The sequence below is a fragment of the Choloepus didactylus genome, chromosome 20 (genome assembly GCF_015220235.1).
Source record: "Choloepus didactylus isolate mChoDid1 chromosome 20, mChoDid1.pri, whole genome shotgun sequence".
Lineage (NCBI taxonomy): Eukaryota > Metazoa > Chordata > Mammalia > Pilosa > Megalonychidae > Choloepus > Choloepus didactylus.
Genome location: NC_051326.1, coordinates 57,066,328 through 57,085,157, shown reverse-complemented (window position 1 = coordinate 57,085,157; position 18,830 = coordinate 57,066,328). Strand labels below are relative to the sequence as shown.

The 18,830-nt window shown below is 43.3% G+C and overlaps 1 long non-coding RNA gene across 2 annotated transcripts in view; it reads left to right on the top strand.

Annotated features, from left to right (window-relative positions):
* Positions 1-15,239, top strand: part of LOC119516362 — a 35,777-nt gene extending 20,538 nt beyond the window's left edge. For both annotated transcript variants that reach the window (XR_005213282.1, XR_005213283.1), the window contains exons 2-3: positions 14,513-14,655; positions 15,191-15,239. This is a non-coding gene — a long non-coding RNA (uncharacterized LOC119516362). The remainder of the gene's footprint in view (positions 1-14,512; positions 14,656-15,190) is intronic.
* Positions 15,240-18,830: the final 3,591 nt, after the last annotated feature.

The window sequence follows — 18,830 nt, the reverse complement described above, 5'->3', positions numbered from 1 at the left end:
TTAATTTCCATAAGATCATCCATTTTTTTATTTAGTCTTGCAATGTCTTCTTTATGCTCTTCTAGGGTCTTCTTGATTTCCTTCATATCCCGTACTAGGGTCTCATTGTTCATCTTTAGTTCTTTGAGTAGCTGCTCTAGGTGTGTCTCTTCTGGTCTTTTGATTTGGGTGCTTGGGCTTGGGTTATCCATATCGTCTGGTTTTTTCATATGCTTTATAATTTTCTGTTGTTTTTGGCCTCGTGGCATTTGCTGACCTTGATAGGGTTCTTTTAGGGTTTGTAGACCAGTTGAAGTCCTTATCTCTAATTTATCAGATCTACAGCTTCGTGGAGTACACTTTCTCTAACTAACCAGCAGGTGGCGTCCACGAGCCACCTGTTCTCCACAAGCCAGATCTCCCCTGCTTAGCCTTTTTGGTGAGTGGGGGAGTGAGTCTTGTGGGGCCCAATTGGTGTCCCAAGCTTGCGTGTGTAGTTGGTGTTGCCTGCCCTGTATGTGGGGCGTGTTTCTGGGCAGTCGGGGAGGGGGGGTGGCCCTAACAATCAAATCTCCCTGATGATCCTAGAGTTTTAAAGCTACTGCAATAGTCTAATCCTTCAGTTCAGTCCTGCCACAGTTTGTCTCTGCCACTGACCCACAAGTCTTTGGTATTGGCGTATGGCTCCTGAGACTTGCAAGTGGGCCCCTCTTCCAGGCTGTGCACCCCGGGTCCTCTATTGAGGGATGACTGTGCTATGTCGCAGGTGAGTGCCGTCCCCCCAGGGCAGTTCTGGGCTGCTGGGCTGTGTTGGGAGGCTCCCAGTCTGCTCAAATGATGGCTGAATGGGGCTCTCTAGCTGTTCTTTTGTTACACTCCATATTCTATATAGTGTGGAAAAGGTTTTAGACTTGGAGGAGGGGGTGGGTTCTCAATGGTATGATTTACCTGTCATTGCAGCTTGAGTAGTGTAATTCAATCCTTCTGAGGCTCAGAGTTTTTACTGTGAAGTGGAGATGCTATTTACTCTGTGTCTTCACCATATTGTTGTTTAGTAGAACAAATGAGATGATGTATGGTGATGACTTACAAAAGTCTATCTCCCTCAGATCTCGCCACTGAGTTTTGGGTTCATATATCCAATTTTCTATTCTGTAGTTCCACTCAGAGAGACATCTCAAAATGAATGAGACCAAAAGTCAACTCTTGATTCTCACTTCCACTCTCCAAACCTGCTCTTCTAGGCTGCCTTCAACTAACGGCACCACCACCCACCCAGTTGCTGAGTCCAAAACCCGTTTTATAGCCTTTACTTCTAAAGTATCTTTCTAATTTAACCATTTCTCAGAATTTCCAATGTTATAACCCTTGACCAAGACAATACCAGTTTTCATCTTGATTAACACTAGTGCTTCTCCCTGTTGGTTTGGTCTTTCTGCTTCCAGGCATCCCCACCTACTTTCCTGTCCCCCAAAGTATCCAGGGTGACCTTCTAAAAATGTATATGAGAGCATATCACCCTTCTCCTTAAAATTTTCTAATGGATTTATGTTGCATTTATAATGAAAATGTAAATTTTCACCCTTCCCCAGGGCTTAAGAGGGCTATGTTATCTGCCATCTGCCTAACTCTGACTTTTAATCTTTATGTTCCTTTGGCTCTCTGGGCTCTAGTCAACTGGTCTTTCAGCTCTTTTGTGGACATGGTCCATGCTCGTTCCTGCTGCAGGGCCTTTGCATTTGCTGTGTGCTCTGCTGAGAACAATCCTTCTCAAGATGCAGATGCCAGGTCAAATGTTACTTCCTCCAAGAGGCCTTCCAGGACCATCCAAATTAAAAATGTGTGATCTTTACCCCATTATGCCATGTATCGGTCAAATCCCCAGTGGGAAACTGATTGCATGATCAGTTTGGATAATTTGGGGGAGGGCAGTGTTTAGAGAAACCAACTCTCAACATTAACTAGCCACAGTAGTGAGCTGTGGTTGACTGAATCATGTTCTCCACCAGCACATGACTTGAACACGACTTGAACCCGGGTCTGAGGGTGTGGGATCTTCAGTTTCTAACCCCTGGTCCCGTGGGTATGAACTCCTTTGTGAATAGGATCCTTGAAGATCCTGTTTAGATGAGGTCAAATTGAATCAGGATGGGTTTTAATCCATATGACTGGAGTCCTTACAGTTAGAGGAAGTTTGGACATAGTCACTCATTAGAAACAATAATAGGGGAAGAAGATGGCCATGTGTTCCAGTTTGCTAAAGCTGTTGTTATGCAAAATACAAGAAATGGATTGGCTTTTATAAAAGGGGATTTATTAGGTTATAAATTTAAAGTTTTAAGGCTATGAAAGTGTCAAACTAAGACATCAGCAAGAGGATTCCTTCATTGAAGAAAGGTTGATGGCATGTGAACAGCTCTGTTTCAGCTGGAAAGGCATCTGCTGCATCTTTGCTCCTGGGTTCTGGTTTCAAATGGATTTCTCCAAAATGTCTCTGGACTTAGCTTCTCTCGCTCAGCTCCTGTGCATCCTTAATTATTCTTCCAGGGTATTTCTCTCTAGGCATTTCTCTCTAGGCATTTGGGGTCTTCTCTTAGCTGCTCAAGGGCAAACTCTGGGCTTCATCTCTTAGCTTAGCAGCTCCAAATGTCTTTCTGTCTGCATCTCCAAGTGTCTGGCTCTGTGTCAGTCTCTGAGCTCTCTTAAGGACTCCAGTGAAGTAATGAAGACCCACCCTGAATGGGAGTGGTCACATTTCCCTGGAAGTAATCTAACCAAAAGTTCTCACCCACAGTTGGGTGGGTCACATCTCCATCGAAACAACTTAATCAACAGATTCCACCCACAATAAACCACCCCCACAAGACTGCATTAAAGAACCTAGTTTTTCCTGGGGTACATAACATCCTCAAACAGGCACACCCTGTGATAGAGGCTGAGATGCCAAAGAATGTCAAGGTTCCTGGCAAACTTCATCAGAATGCTACAGACTCTGGGAGCAACTATGGCTTGGCAATACTCTGATGTCAGACTTCTAGCCTCCAAAACTGTGAGACAGAGACAATAAATTCCTGTTGTTTAAGCCTACCAGTTTCTGTGTTTGTCACAGTAGCCCTGGCAAACTAAGACAAGACCCTGGAGGCTGAAGGGACAATGGAAAGAGTAGTCGCCAGAGTCTGAATGACTATAGAGAGGGCCCCTTGGCAAGAACTTTGGCTTCCTGACAAGAGGGATGCAGCCCACCCACAGCAACCCATCAGCAAGGGAAGGAGGGGTATGCATTCCTCAATCTTATTCTCCTCCTCTCAACTTCTTACTGGGACCCTTGTTGGCCAAAACCAATGGAAACCTGAAGCTAAGGGAAGTGAGTTGGTGCATTCCATGCAGCCAGGCTCCCGGGCAGGGCACACAGCAGGGTAGAAAGAGGTGGAGAATAGATATGGAGGGTCAAATAGAAAATGTGCAGCACACTCTATTTTTAAATGGCACTATAGCCAACATGAAGCATACTGTGTTTCTGTTTGTGGATGCATTTGTTTATTGCCTGTCTTCCTCCACTAGAAATCAGCTCCATGAGGGCAGAGATCTTGTTAGTTTTGCTGAACACCGTATCCTCAGCTCCTAGAGCAGTAGTATGTGCTCAATAAATATTTATAGCATGAATGCATGAAGGGCTCTCTGTAGTTCATCGAGTGCCTACTAAAAGAACTTATCACTGTTTTTGTTTGGCTGTCTTTATTTGCATGACTTTTTCCTTGTCCCCATTTTCTTTTCATCCTCCTTATCTTAACCCCCTTCTTCCTCCTTTTCTTCTCTCATCATCTTTTCATCTTTTTCCACTTCACTGATTTAACAGATGATACATAACTCACAGCTGTATTTGTATATTGTTTGTTTCTTTTGCTGAAATAAGTTTATGTGTCCTGTTCTTAATTTTCAAGGCAATGAGAAAAAGATTCCTTATCTTCACCTCTAAAAAGCTCTACCCACCCAACCAAAATAATTTGTGTGGAGCTGTCCATGTGTTTTTCTACAGTTTGGTGGCTCTTTATGGGAAAACTAAAAAGCAACACACAAGTCTTCCCATTGCCATTCTAAACATAGGTTTAAGTTCCCATCCTTAATGTGAGAAATTCTAAAACAATAAATACTTATTGTTCGTGGAGAAATGGACCAAAATGTGCCCTGTGAAATCAGGCTGCAATTTATGTTTATGTGGCCTTAAATTTTGTCTCTTTTCCTTTGCTAATTATTGCACGGGACTAGCTCTCTTTTACATACTTTCTCCTCCCTCAGACAGATTAAAAGAATTTCTCATGATGCACATTAATTTTAGAATCTTGCAAATAAATTAGAAAAAACAGGTGAGATAAATTTAGAAGTCATTAAAAATTCCTAGAATAGTTTGACTTCAGAAGAACTTTACACTTAAAATATTTCTTTCCAGCCATGAAAATATTGGCTGAACTAAAGAAAACAGCTAAAAATTGAAAATGGACGGTAAAGAAAGATGAACATGTGCTAATGTGAAAAGTCACTACATAAAGTTTATGGAACACACTCTTGCTTAAATCTCCACAGGCTGTTGCTTGTAGCGTGATGTGCTGTGTGAGTCTTTCCCATAGCGTTTGTCCCTCATGATACTACTATAAAGTGTGAACTGCTTTAATTCAGCTCAAGTTTATGAAATGGTCTTTCTGTGTATAATTTAGCCTGGTTTACGTTGACTGGACAATATACCATGACAGAGAGCTTGTATTATATCTGGAATGGAGACCTTTACAATGCTCCACAGTCAAATATTTTATCTGTCAATTTCAGCTTTAATACTGAGAATTTTCTCTGTATATGCCTGGGTTTAACTGCCAAGTGTTGAGTGCATTTGGAAGTCCATTTGGACATCACAGTAATGTATCTCTTCTATGCAAAGCTGTCTGTGGATGATGCAAACTTGAGAGGATTAGGAGGGCTAAGCCAAAGGAGGCATTTTATGGATTGGATTAGAATACAATTCTTGAGGACGATGTTTAAAAATATTTTACTTTTTTTTTGGCTTTTACTGGAAGTTTTTTGTTGTTGCTGTTGATTGTTGTCATTGTCTGGTTCTGTTTGGAGTTTAGCTTTTCTCTCCACTCATGTTCATTCCTCTATTAGTACCTGCTTACTCTCCTGCAATGGTTTGAATGCAAGTTCAGCTCCTCAGTAACCTGTGAACTTGAACGATCTTGAACTCTTGGAGGACAAGACAGCGACCTTGTTCACCTTTGCCTCTCTGGTGCCTTTTCACAGTCAGACACAGATAAAACTTGTGATGATTATTTACCAAATAAATGATAGTGCGTGCTAACAAACTATGGCTTAGAGGCCAAAATGACAGTTTTGTATTCCCGTACCAAATCAGGTTACGTCTATGACCCGAGAAGACCTATTGTCATAGATGTAATTTCCCTGTGTTTTCAGATATAGTATGTTATTGTCACCATTTGTGTTTGGAAAATGTCCAAGATTGCCACTTGACTCTAACGAGGGTACTTCAATTTGAGAAGAGACCAAAGTAGGATGGAAGGCAGGATCAAAATAGATGTTGTCATGAGCAAAAAGATAGAGTGAAAACTGGGTTCATTGATGCTGAGAACCACAGTTACTTTTATAACTGGGACTAGATCTCAGTTCTGCTGCCTGCACTCAGCACTGTTGCTGCCCATGCTGTCATGCTCCCTCCCTAAATCCCTAAGGACTAGAATGCAGAACTCAAACGAAAGAAGGATAGCCACAACTGTAGTGTAAAGATCCCTTGGCTTGCAATCAGAAAGTTACAGAATCATGGTTTGCACTCTTAGTCATGCAAGCTTGAACTCTAGTTAGCAAAAAAGGAGTTACTACTGAACTGAATTCTTAGAGTTTTTCCATGGATTAAATAAAATAACATATATGAAAACATACAAGGTGGAACGCAGAGTGGCCTGACTTCAGTGATGGGTCTTACATTATCGCAGTGTTACCTGTTTCTTCATTTTATTAATGAATGATATATTTATTCATCCACAAATTGGCTTATCTAGGCCCTGCTGTGAACCAGGGGCTCCTCTAGGATGGGGGGAATATAAGATAAAAGAGTCATCTTCTGCCAGCCTTTTAGTGCATGGGAGGTTTGGGTTGGTGTCATGTCATCTTCATCGTCCCTAACTTATGAAGACCTAGGGGACACAAGGACTGAGGTGATGGCCCAAGGGGTGAGGAATTACTAATGCCAGTTCTGAGAGCCTCCTGCTGTTTATTGCATGTAGGTTATTTAAGAGTGAATGAATGAATCCTGTGATCTGGAGGCTGCAGAGTGTTATGTTTATCAGTCTTTTACCTGTATGAACAGCTTGTAGATTTTGTAAAAGAATTATGCTGTATCAAAAGGAATCTTACATTCTATTTCAAGATTTCCTTTAGTACATAAAACAGAATGGTAACCCCACAACACTATAGATATGTGAGATGACCTATGGAAAAAGGTATCACGGCTAAACAATTTGGGACAACATTTCCTGCTCCATCCCACTTTATGTTAGTCAGTTCTGAGAAAAAGAACCAACAGGATATATATATATGGATCGTGAGATTTATTACAGGAGTTGGGCAAGTCCCAGTTCCATAGGGCAGGCCACAAGCTGGGAACTATGATGAAGGTTTTTGATGAATTCCCCAGGAGAAGCTGGTTGGCTGAAGCAGAGATGGAAATTTTCTCTTCTGACTCCAGAAAAATCATCACTTCTCCTTCCAAGGCCTTCAACTGATTGGATGAGATGTCTTTCACTGTTGAAGGCAATCTGCTCAGTTTATTGTAGATGTTATCAGCCATAGATTTAATAAACCTACTGAAGATCTAAAGCCATGAAATATCTTCACAGTAACAATCAGGTCAGTGCTTGCTTGACCAAACAACTGAACACCATAACCTGGCCAAGTTGACACATGAACTTAACCATCACACCCTTCCAGAGAATCATCAGCTACTAAAGAGTTGGAGAAGATGTACAGACATCTAACCAAACATTAATCAAAACCAACAGTTAGTGCTGGTTACCTCTGTGGGTGGCATTGCAGTAGAGAAGGTGATAGTATCAGCATTTGTTTTATAAACCTCCATATTGTTTGTTCATAATGTTTGTAAGTTAAAAAATCCTACAAAATAAAATAATCAATGAAGAAGACCCAAAAAAGTTTCCAGGAAATTCTATTGTAAAGAACCCTAGCACTAGCCAAATGTTTCTGATCAAGCAACCCTTAAATGGTTCTAAAGAGCATTCTTTGGGAATTCTACTGCTCTAATAATTATCAGTTTTCCTTGACTGCATTAATCTTATAATAATTTACCTTTACAGCTAGAAGGGAGCTAAAACATGGCCACTAATGCCTCATTTTACTAGAAAATAAGGAGAGGACTAGAGAGGTTAGTGGCTGGCCCAAGGTGGCACAGGTCATGGGTAGTAGACGGAGCTTCCCATTGGAAGGAGGGGCCCCTGTACCCCACTCCTGTTGGGTATTGACACCATTACCATAGTAAGGTCAGAAGTTAACTACTGGGGCAAACATGTGGTGTGTCCTAGAAAATCACAGCCACTGAGAGATAAATATATTTTCAGATCTGGACTCAGGGACTTGCTGTCAGTAAATTCCCTGGGCTTTAAAAATTTGTTCTTACCCTTTCTCTCCAAATAGTAAAAGAGTCTGGTGAGGGCTGGCCTCGGCTCTCACAGGTGTTTACCTCTGCTTGCATCACTTGAGTCCTTACTTCCTTTCCACTCCTTCCACATGAAGTCCTAATACTATAAGGAATCAGGATGCTCAGGAAGTGACTGACTTTGAGCATCTTTTTCCTGAGAAACTTTTGCTGTTATAAGCCAGCTTCCCTTACCAAATGAAGCAATCATACTGCCCCTGACACTTGGGGCTCTTGTCAAGGTCAGACTGCAGACTCCATAAATGTCCCAGATAAGAAATTTAAAGGAACTTTGCTTATCAGGGACGGGCAAGGTGCACAGCTGTATTTCCATAGAGATCAATGTGCAGTGTGGCAAATCCATCAATTTCAATTTTCACCTTCTTTAATGAAAGAAATAAAAACAGAACAGAGCACAACTGGCATGCCTGCAAAAACGGGTCTGAGGTCTCTGTGGGCACAGCAAGCAGAGGAAGAGTGAGTGCCGGAAGAGGAGAGTGGGATGGTGCTCCCCTTCCCCACGATGGGAGGTCACCCCGAATCATTTATAAAAGGTAAGCACTGGCAGAACACAGGGCCCCTGAGCAACGCGCTGCAGGTGTGATTTATGAGGGTAGAGATGGGTTCTAAATCACATCCCTTTGTTTTAAGTAGTCGTTTCAGTGCAGCTGATCAATTTACAGACAAAGAGAATGAGGAAAAATCGCAGTACATTATAAACTACAAATATCATAGAATCAGATTTCAAGCTTGAACCAAGGTTTCCTGCTGAGTATTTGACCAACTCTGCAGACCAAGGTGCTCCACATGAGCTCTTTGGAGGGTGGAGAGAAGAGGGTGAATTGACCTGCAGGGAAAGGGGCAGGATGGCTTGATGGGTTTCAGAGCTGGAAATCAAGAAATACCTTCTGAAATGCTGGCATATTTCCTGGTACCCAAGCTCTAAGAGCATCAACTTGGGTTGTCAACTTATCACTACCGTTTTTGAACCTTGGAATGTTGCTGCCCCCGGTGCTTGCATTGCAAACGTGGGAAAGAATCAATTCTAGCCAGTTCTCATCAGCCACTAAGTAGTTAGGGATGGAGAAAGGAGATCAGGCTCAAGCAAATGTAACCAACATTCTGAGTTCCTACAATACATATTCGTTCTACTTATTTTAACGTATGATTGTTCACTGTCTTAATTGTTCTTCATTCTTTCACACACGTAAATCCTGTATTCCTCCGAAGATTAAAAACTTCCTGAGATCAGAGCTCAACCCTTTGCTTCTCTTGTATCTCTCAAAATGCCCAGCACTTTGTTTGGGAAATAATAGATTCTCAGGATGTGCTTTTTGACTTGAATCAAATGGCTATGGAGATAGGAGAGGGACGTTGTATGAAAAATCAAAACCCTGTGGTTACTCAAAACCTCTCAATTCAACTATTAAATTTCGCTTTCTTTTTCCCCTAGCCTTTTAGCATAAACACTGCTGGAAAAAAAGGACTATGATATCATGTGTATTTGCTTCTCCTACCCTCCTGCTGGTACTGAAATGATCAAGAGAGTAGAAAAGTGGCCAAAAAATGACAGAAGGGAAGAGAGCCAAAGGGCTTAGAGAACCATGAACGAGAGGTCCGGCCTTGGATGACTGTGACAGGCCGGCACCTCCTAAGCACCTGCCTATTTCTTGTGAAACTATCGCATCTCAAAGTCCACAAACAACAGAGGTTTCTTTGTGGTTTAGTGATGGCTTTCCCAGCCGGGGAAGCTCATTTTTACCCATTTGCATATATTTTTACACTAGGGTTTCAAGTTGAATTTGAAGTCCATTCTTTCAAAGACAGAAGGGAATTCCTACTAGTTTACTGGCAGTGAAATTCACAACCAAGAACTTCATCTGCATGTCATTGCTGTAGACTCTGGTAATTGTGGATAAAATACTTGGGTATTTTACTTTTTAAAATCCTTTTTTTGTGTTAGAAGAAATTATTTTTTTATTGAATACGCTTTGGCTCTAATAAAATTATGGAGAATTGGATGCATCTACTGGATGGTGATATTGCCTAAACATGTCCTACAGATTATCAGTATTTTCTGGATTCGCACATGACAGATGGCAGGAGAACTGGGGTCACATTACCTGTGTGGAGCGGTCAGTGGATTTCAGAGAAGACAGAGACCCCATGCTGTGGATTGACCTGTGTCCCCCAGAAAGATATGCTCACTTCCTAAACCCAGGTCTGTAGTCTTTGAAATACACGGAAAAAGGATCTTTGAAGATGTTATTGGTGAAAAATGAGGCCAGACTGGATTGGGTTGGGCCCTGATCCAACATGACTGGCATCCTTTTGGGAAGTGGAAATTTGACACAGAGAGGCAGGAGGGAGAATGCCAGCATGCGAGAGCCGAGGCAGAGAATGCCACTGAGCCCTGGCAAGCCCCCACCAGAAACCAGGAGGGAGGTGCGGAACCGATTCCTCCCCACAGGCTTTAGAGAGAGCGTGGCCCTGCCGTCAGCTTAGTTTTGAACTCCTAGCCTCCAGAACTGTGAGACAATAAATGTCTGTTGTTTTAAAGACACCCAGTGGGTAGTCCCTTGTGACAGGGTCCCTGGTAAACCAAGACACCAGGCTGCACATAGCTCAGGGAGAAATTGAACTTAAGCTGGGGAAAGAGGAAGCTGGAAGATTTCTGGAACTGCTCATCCTTCCTTCACCTACCATCTACGAAGAGCCTGTTGGAGTCCAGGACTTGCTCTGGGTGCTGAGAACACAGTGATGTAGTAAGATGCAGCCTGTGACCTCCAGGAGCTTGGGGTCTCTCAGGGTAGAGAGGTGCCTTTATAACAGTGTGAGTTCAATGCGCTGGAAAGGGCAGGCCAGAGAGCTGAGGGAGAGGAAAGGAGCAGCATCTGCTCCAGCCTGCAGAAGGCAGGCACAGGAGAAAGGGGGATGGCGGGACAGATTTCCAGAAGGAGAGGACCCTTGATGCACTTCTGAATGAGCAATTCTCTAGGTAAAAGGGGGGTATGGTGGTGTCTCAAGTATGCAGATAGATAAGAGGATTTTAAAGGAAAATATTTGGGTAATGTATATTTTCCAAAGCACAACCATGCCAGTTTGAATGTATTATGTCCCCCCAAACGCCGTTATCTTTGATGTAATCTTGTGTGGGCAGATCTATTGGCGTTAATTAGATTGTAATTCTCTGACTGTTCCCATGGAAATGTGCCCCACCCAACTGTGGGTGATGACTCTGACTGGATAATTTCCATGGAGGTGTTGGCAAACCCATTCAGGGTAGGTCTGAATTAAATTACTGGAGCCATATAAATGAGCTGACAAACAGAAGGAACTCAGTGCAGCTGAGAGTGACATTTTGAAGAGGAGCTACAGCCAAGAGGGACACTTTGAAGAAAGCACAGGAGCTGCAGATGAGAGACAGTTTGATGATGGCCGTTGAAAGCAGACTCTTGCTCCAGAGAAGCTGAGAGAGGACAGATACCCCAAGTGCAACTAAGAGTGACATTTTTGAGGAACTTCAGCCTGGAGAGGAATGTCTTGGGAGAAAGCCATTTTGAAACCAGAACTCTGGAGCAGACGCCAGCCATGTGCCTTCCCAGCTAACAGAGATTTTCTGGACACCATTGGCCATCCTCCAGTGAAGGTACCCGATTGCTGATGTGTTACCTTGAACACTTTATGGCCTTAAGACTGTAACTGTGTAACCAAATAAATCTGCCTTTATAAAAGCCAATCCATCTCTGGTGTTTTGCATTCTGGCAGCATTAGCAAACTAGAACAACTATGACACAAAATTAAACCCTCTTTCATGTAGCATCTTAAAACATTGACTATTGGCCCATTAGGGGAAGCACTAAACCAAATTGCTCAAAAAATGAACTCTGACATCCCTTTTCGTGTACTCTACATTTAGCACTATTGCCTGGCACAGAAGAGAGACTTAATATGTGCTCATGGAAGAATCAGTTAACGTCTCAGAGTTTTATTTCCTTGGTCTCACCTTTAAAAAATTTTTAACACCAAGAAATTAGTGGTGGAAGAAGAAAATGCTACTGTAGCTTGTAACTTAATGTCTATCTTGGAGATCAGGATGGGATTTTCAGAATCTCTACAAAAGTTCACTGTCTTAGTTTGCCAAAGCTATTATCACAAATAACACAAACTGGTTTTGGCTTACCAACAGGTATTTATCTTATTGTCTCATGCTTTTGAGGCTAGAAGAAGTCCAAAATCATGATCTCATCAAAGCTCCCTTGTCCGGCGCCTCTCCGCCCCGCCTCGAGTCCTCGGTCGGCCGGCGATGGGGACCAGAGAGATAAGGGGAGAGAGGGTGCGGACAACGTCTTACCCGGAGCACTTGTGATCACTCAGGACTCGCGGTGGTAAAGCAGATAAACTTTTAATGAGACTAGGCAATCATCATCTTTACAGGTTCCACCCGGGGCGAGACACCTCGGGGGAGAACAACCTCGATGCGGCCGTCAGGCGCGGCTCCTTGTGGGCTGTCTCCCCGAGCTCTGCCCGGGAACTTTCTTATAAACCTTGCGTGTATCCAATGGGCTAACGCCACGCACACAAGCATGATTGGTGAATACAGCGGGTGGTTACATACATCAGAAGCCGGAAGCAGGATGTGGGCGCCATCTTGGCACCACTCGATGGGCGGGGGGACTTTGGAGCAGGTTTACAGCGCATGCGCTATGCCCGTCCCGGGAGACGGCTCTCCACATCTCCCCCTTTATTATTTATATCGACCCAGTGTCCCCAGTGATGAGTGTGCTCCCGTGAACCCAGATGGCTCACAATTTGTTCCGGTGCTTTGGGGAGTCTGGACTAGGTCTCAGCCATTTAGCGGCGGAGCCTCTAGCACCGACCAGAATGCTCACCTCATATGGAGACAGGAGAGTCCGTGAGCTGGAAACAACATGACTCTCCCTGCAGTGCTTTGCCTTGCAACTGGGGGACAAAGGCGGGGGCAGGGATAGCATTAACCAGAGTCGGAGGCGTCACTAGGCGTCCCTATGCATTGGCTAGAGTCAAGTCTGGCCACAACTATGACTCTGCCTTAGGGACCTACCTGAGACAAAAATTATGACTGCTGGCGTCGCCCGTTATACCCGGGACACAGCTGCGCGCTTAGCTACAAACCTCGCTCCCGAGTGCCCCGCCCGAGGCGGCCAGGATGGGGTATGGCCATCAGAATGGTCGCTGTTGGGGGTATCAAAGGTGGAGGACATAGCCATCATAGTGGTAACACGGTACTGCCGCGCTTGAAACAGGCGTTCTAGCAAAGATTTAACAATGACTAATCCCACCAATAGTCCCACCATCAAGAGAATTCAATTAGTCAAATTGGGCCAAGAGAACCAAGAGGTGACTTGGTCCCACAGATTTTTTACAGTCTCGCCCAGTGTGGAAAGGTCGAAACTAACAGGCTTCAATTCCCTAATGTTCTCAAGTCCCTGAAGGCCGGAGGCTTGGTCCAATGGCCCAGGCCGTATATTCGTTGGCGTTTCTGACAGCTGCTCCCCGGCCTCCCCAGGTGATGCCACGGTTCCCACCAGTCTTTCCGGAACCCACACCGGTTGACGTCCTGGTTCCTGGGGAAAAACACAAACAGAGCCTCCGGCCCAGCCGAGCACCGGGTCAGGGCCTTTCCACTGTGACGTGGAGGGAGCGATATGGCCCTTAACAGTCTCCCATATAAGGACTAGAATCGGGTCCAAACAGACACCCGTTTGGCGCGCTCGGTCTATATCACGACCAAGTTTCATCCAAGAGGGCAGATTAAGGCTGCCAGAACAAGGAAACCAGGGGGCAAAAGTGGCCACATCATCAAGAAATCGTTGGAGAGAACTTTTCTTAACTGAGATACCCCGCTGCTTCAAAAGGGTCTTTAAGGGGGTTAATAGGGGTGAACTCCCAGACTGCCCCATGCTTGCAGTCGGCACTATCTCTTAATCACTCGGAGAGCTCTTCCGAGTCCCCGGGGCTACCTGAACGCCCACGGGCCCTAGTCCTCGCACGAAAAAAGGGGGTGCTTACCTTCTCGCGGTGATCAGTCGCGGAGGTCAAACCACGGATCCCGGGAGCACGTCTCCGTCGGGTCGAGGGGAACGCGAATGAGTTCCCCGTACGGGCCACCACTTGTCCGGCGCCTCTCCGCCCCGCCTCGAGTCCTCGGTCGGCCGGCGATGGGGACCAGAGAGATAAGGGGAGAGAGGGTGCGGACAACGTCTTACCCGGAGCACTTGTGATCACTCAGGACTCGCGGTGGTAAAGCAGATAAACTTTTAATGAGACTAGGCAATCATCATCTTTACAGGTTCCACCCGGGGCGAGACACCTCGGGGGAGAACAACCTCGATGCGGCCGTCAGGTACGGCTCCTTGTGGGCTGTCTCCCCGAGCTCTGCCCGGGAACTTTCTTATAAACCTTGCGTGTATCCAATGGGCTAACGCCACGCACACAAGCATGATTGGTGAATACAGCGGGTGGTTACATACATCAGAAGCCGGAAGCAGGATGTGGGCGCCATCTTGGCACCACTCGATGGGCGGGGGGACTTTGGAGCAGGTTTACAGCGCATGCGCTATGCCCGTCCCGGGAGACGGCTCTCCACACTCCCTTTCCCCCAGGGTCTGCAGTGTTCTGGTGCTGGCTGCCAGCCGTCCTTGGGGTTCCTTGGCCTTGCGTCTCTGCCCCCCATCACATGGTGCTGCCCTCTCCCATCATCGCTCTTTCAGATTCTGCTGACTTCCGGTTTCTTCCTGTGCCCTTCTTGACCTCTGACTTCTGTTTTCTTCTCTTTATAAGGCATCCAGTAACGTGGATTAAAAACCACCCTCATTTGGTTGGGCCACACCTTAACTAAGAAGCTCATCTCCAAGAGCTCCTGTTTACAAAGGGTCCGCACCCACAGGAAAGCAGGTTGAGACGAAGAACATGTCCATGTTGGGGTACGTAATTCAACCTACCACAGTTTACTCTGTATTGTGATAGCCTAATTTTCTCTATATAAATCACTATGATTCTTCTAAGGGGACAAATAATTTTGCTAAATGATCTACTGCCTCACTGGCCCAACATTAGCAAGAAGTGATTTTTTGGTTTTGAGAAGGAGAGTTTTAAAATAAGAGAAGTCTCTAAGAAGCTGTGGGTTCCATTTGTGTTGAACTGAGAAGTAGAATACAAGTCCTTTCCTTTTCAGTCTTACCTTTCCACACAGAGAAACCACAAATAGGGAATTGGGACTGAAAGTGAACCCTACAATGTAGGCTCACCAATCCTCAGCAGAACCATTTGTGGGAGCACTCCAGTTTTCAAATAAACTGAAATGAGACACAAAATCTGAAAAAAAAAAAAAAATCGTATCTGTGCTTTGGTAGGACTTGCCATGAGCAGGGTGCTCATTTAGTGTTCTACAAGAATGAACTCATTCAACTCTCACGGCTGCCTTATAAGGTAGATTCTGTGGTCCTTTTCATTTTGCAGATGAGAGATCCAAGGCATGGAGAGGAGAAGTTTCTTCAGGGTCACCAGCTGGTAAGTGCTAGAGCTGGGGTGTCAGCCTGGCAGTCTGGCTCCTGGGAAATGTGCAGACGAATGCTGTACTCTAAACCACTCAGCCACCCCACCTCTGATCTGGAGGAGGCAAAATGCTATACGATAGAAACGACAATTGCCAAGTTCATGATTGTAAAGCATCATGTGGTTAAAAACAACATAGAAATGCGTGGTTAAAACAACTTTAAATGTTGTTATAAAAGAATGATGATTAGAATGGTGATTACTTTTCTCAACAGTTTCCAAGATAGAAGTTTTAAAACACAGAAGTTTTGCGAGCATTTAAGTCTCCAAAGATAGGAAGCCTTCAGAACTAACCGCAAAATGAGAAACACTGGCATTGTCAGGTCTAAAATATTAAGTGCTGCCCTGACCCCTTTGCACCTGCTCCTTCCAGGTATGTGCTCCCACTAGCAGAAAAGGCTCTCCACCTGGCTAGTTACCCTCCAAGGCTAGTTACCCTATAAGCGAAACCCAGTTACACTCCACCTGACCCCCACCTAAACGGTTTTACCACCAAGAGGCAATCAACATTAGGAGTTTTTAATGTCATCTTCCAGAGATATATGTTTATATACAGCTGCATTGTGGGTTTTTGTTTGTTTGTTTGTTTGTTTGTTTATTTGGTGGGGATGGGGCACAAATTGTAGCATAGTTTAGCAATTTGCTATTTTCACTTGAATTATATTCCCAGAGTGAGCTTGGTTCATAGCAGTATATTGAATCTCATGAAATTGGTCATTATTTGTAAAGCCAATTGATTTCTCTACATTAAGTTTGCAAGCATCTGTCTTACTAAAATAATTGCTTGTGATAGTTTTTCAATGATTCCTTGGTCTTTTCTAAGTTAAAGGTCATAAGATATGAGTTTCTCTTTCCAATTTTTATACTTCATATATATTTCTCTTATCTAATTGGGAGGGCTGGGACCTCTAGAACAATGTCAATAGTTGTGATAATAGATATTCTTATCTTTTCCCTGACTGAATTGGAAATACTCCTAGTTTTCTCTGTTAAACACGATGTTGGCTTTTGGGTTGATACACATATACAAGCATACGTATATATATATTTACACATCATCTTTAATGCAATCTTATGTGGGCAGAAGTATTGGTGTTGATTAGATTGGAATTCTTTGAGTGTTTCCATGGAGATGCGACCCACCCAACTGTAGATATTAACTCTGACTGGATACTTTCCATGGATGTATGACCCTGCTCATTCAGCGTGGGCCTTGATTAGTTTACTAGAGCACTATATAAGCTCAGACAGAAGGACTGAGCTTGCTACAGCCAAGAGGGACACTTTGAAGAATGCACAGGCGCTGAGAGAAGAGCTGCAGATGAGAGACAGTTTGAAGACAGCCATTGAAAGCAGACTTTTGCTCCAAGAGAAGCTAAGAGAGGACATATGCCTCAAGAGCAACTGACAGTGACATTTTGAAGAGCAGCTGCAGCTAAGAGCAACTCTTTGGAGAACACCATTTTGAAACACAACCTGTGACCAAGCAGATGCCAGCCACATGCCTTCCCAGCTACCAGAGGTTTTCTGGATGCCAGTGGCCTTTCTCCAGTGAAGGTACCCCTTGTTGATGCCTTACCTTGGACCTTCATGGCCTTAAGACTGTATCTTTGTAACCAAATAAACCACCTTTATAAAAGCCAATCCATTTCTGGTATTTTGTAAAACAGCAGCATTGGCAAACTAGAACAATATATGTCACATGGCAAGGTGCATGGCAGTGTCTTCTCCTTTCTCTTCTGGTTCTGTTGACTCCGGCTTCTGGCTGTTTGCTCTGGCTTTCTATCACACTGTGGCCCATGCTGTAAGGCTTCTGAAGTAGGATTGAGACCTGTCCTGATTGAGCTGGGCCACACCTTAACTGAAGTAACAGCATCAAAAAATCCTATTTACCTTTTCACACCCACAGAAATGGCTTCCATTTAAGAACATGCTTTTTTCAGGGGCAAAGCTCCAAGCCACCCCAGCTTCCTGATTTTTCCATGTACCACATAGGGGGAGGGCAGTGAGTTCACCTGCTGAGTTGGCTTAGAGAGAGAGGCCACATCTGAGCAACAAGAGAGGTTCTCTGGGAGAGTCTCTTACCATGCCTATTTTTGTTGTTCCAAACAAGGGAGTTAGTATGCTCCTCAAAGTATGCTGCTTCTTTGGAACAGTTACCTTCTAGCTTTCTCTAAAATTTGCAGCCATGGCACCCACTTTCCTGCTTACCCAGCACATATTTAGGTCCCATTCCTCATATATTGTGATTGGGGTTACATGTCTCTGAGTTTTGTCAAAGTCAAAGATAGATTCTTGTTACTTGTAAAAGTAAAAGGTTCATGTAAAAGGTTGAAATATCTTCTTTACTCTTTGGTATTAAAACTGGACATCTCCATCATATTTTTAAGTGTTTGAGTTTAAAGTATAGAAAAATTCAAATTTTGGAAAGTAGTTTTGCCCTGTGTCAAGTGGGATATTTTGGTAATCTCTCTTGGCTTATGTCTCTTAGCAATTCAAGAATTTTGGTTAAATATGTGATTTTATTTGTCTTTATAAATAATTTATAACTTATATTATCCAATAAGTTTCAAAATGAAGAAATATGATGGGATTTGTGAATTCTTATACTCACATGGGTTTATTTTAATTTCTATATAAGTACAATTTTGGTAGATTTTATATGAAAATCCCCTCAAAATTTTCAATTCCATAATAAAATGCCAAAATCCTCAAAATGTTGTAAAAGGAATATGTGAGTATGAAAAAATTACTTTTCCTTGGCTGAAATATTTAGGTCCATTCTCATCTCTCTTTTGTGCCATCAGGTGGTGCTAAAAAATGTCATATTCTTGATACAATTTTCAGGAACATTCTATAAGTTCAGTTAATGAAGTTAAGATCTTTGAGTAGATTGAGATGATTATTACACTAAAATAAAAATAACATGATTGGGAAGGGCAACAGCTTAATATAATTATATAAACTACAGAAATATATTCATTATCAGTTTCAATGTGAATCACATCACATGCAAAAGTGTACTTGTGGTCTTTTATAATGTGAGTACAATCATAGAAGTTACACAGATTTCCTTCATTATCATTTATTCCTTGTTTTCTTTGGTTAAAATTCAAGTTGGCTCAGTTTGTTTATCTAGCATCAGCATATCTGAATTTTCCATGTCATATTTGACTTCGGTTTATTACATTAATCTTGACCTTGGATGAAAAATGATTTCTATAATTTGTTTACCAGAAAAACTTGGATAAGGCACTTCATGTAACTGTGATCTCAACAAGTTTTTTCTCTTACATTCACACTTCTGCTCATTACAGAGGTAGCAGTGTAATATATTTTCTAAAGGGGAGCAGGTTACTTTTCAGTGTCTCTTGATTGAATTTTTGTGGCCAGACCTTATAATGAAAACTGTGCATTTAGCAGCAACATAATTATTAAATTTCTTTAGAAAAGGTGTAAAAAGGGAGGCAGAGAAAGGTCATGTGTTATTGCCTTCCAAATCCCTGGGGGAATGCTTTCTTCTTTTAACAGACTTTCCTCTTAA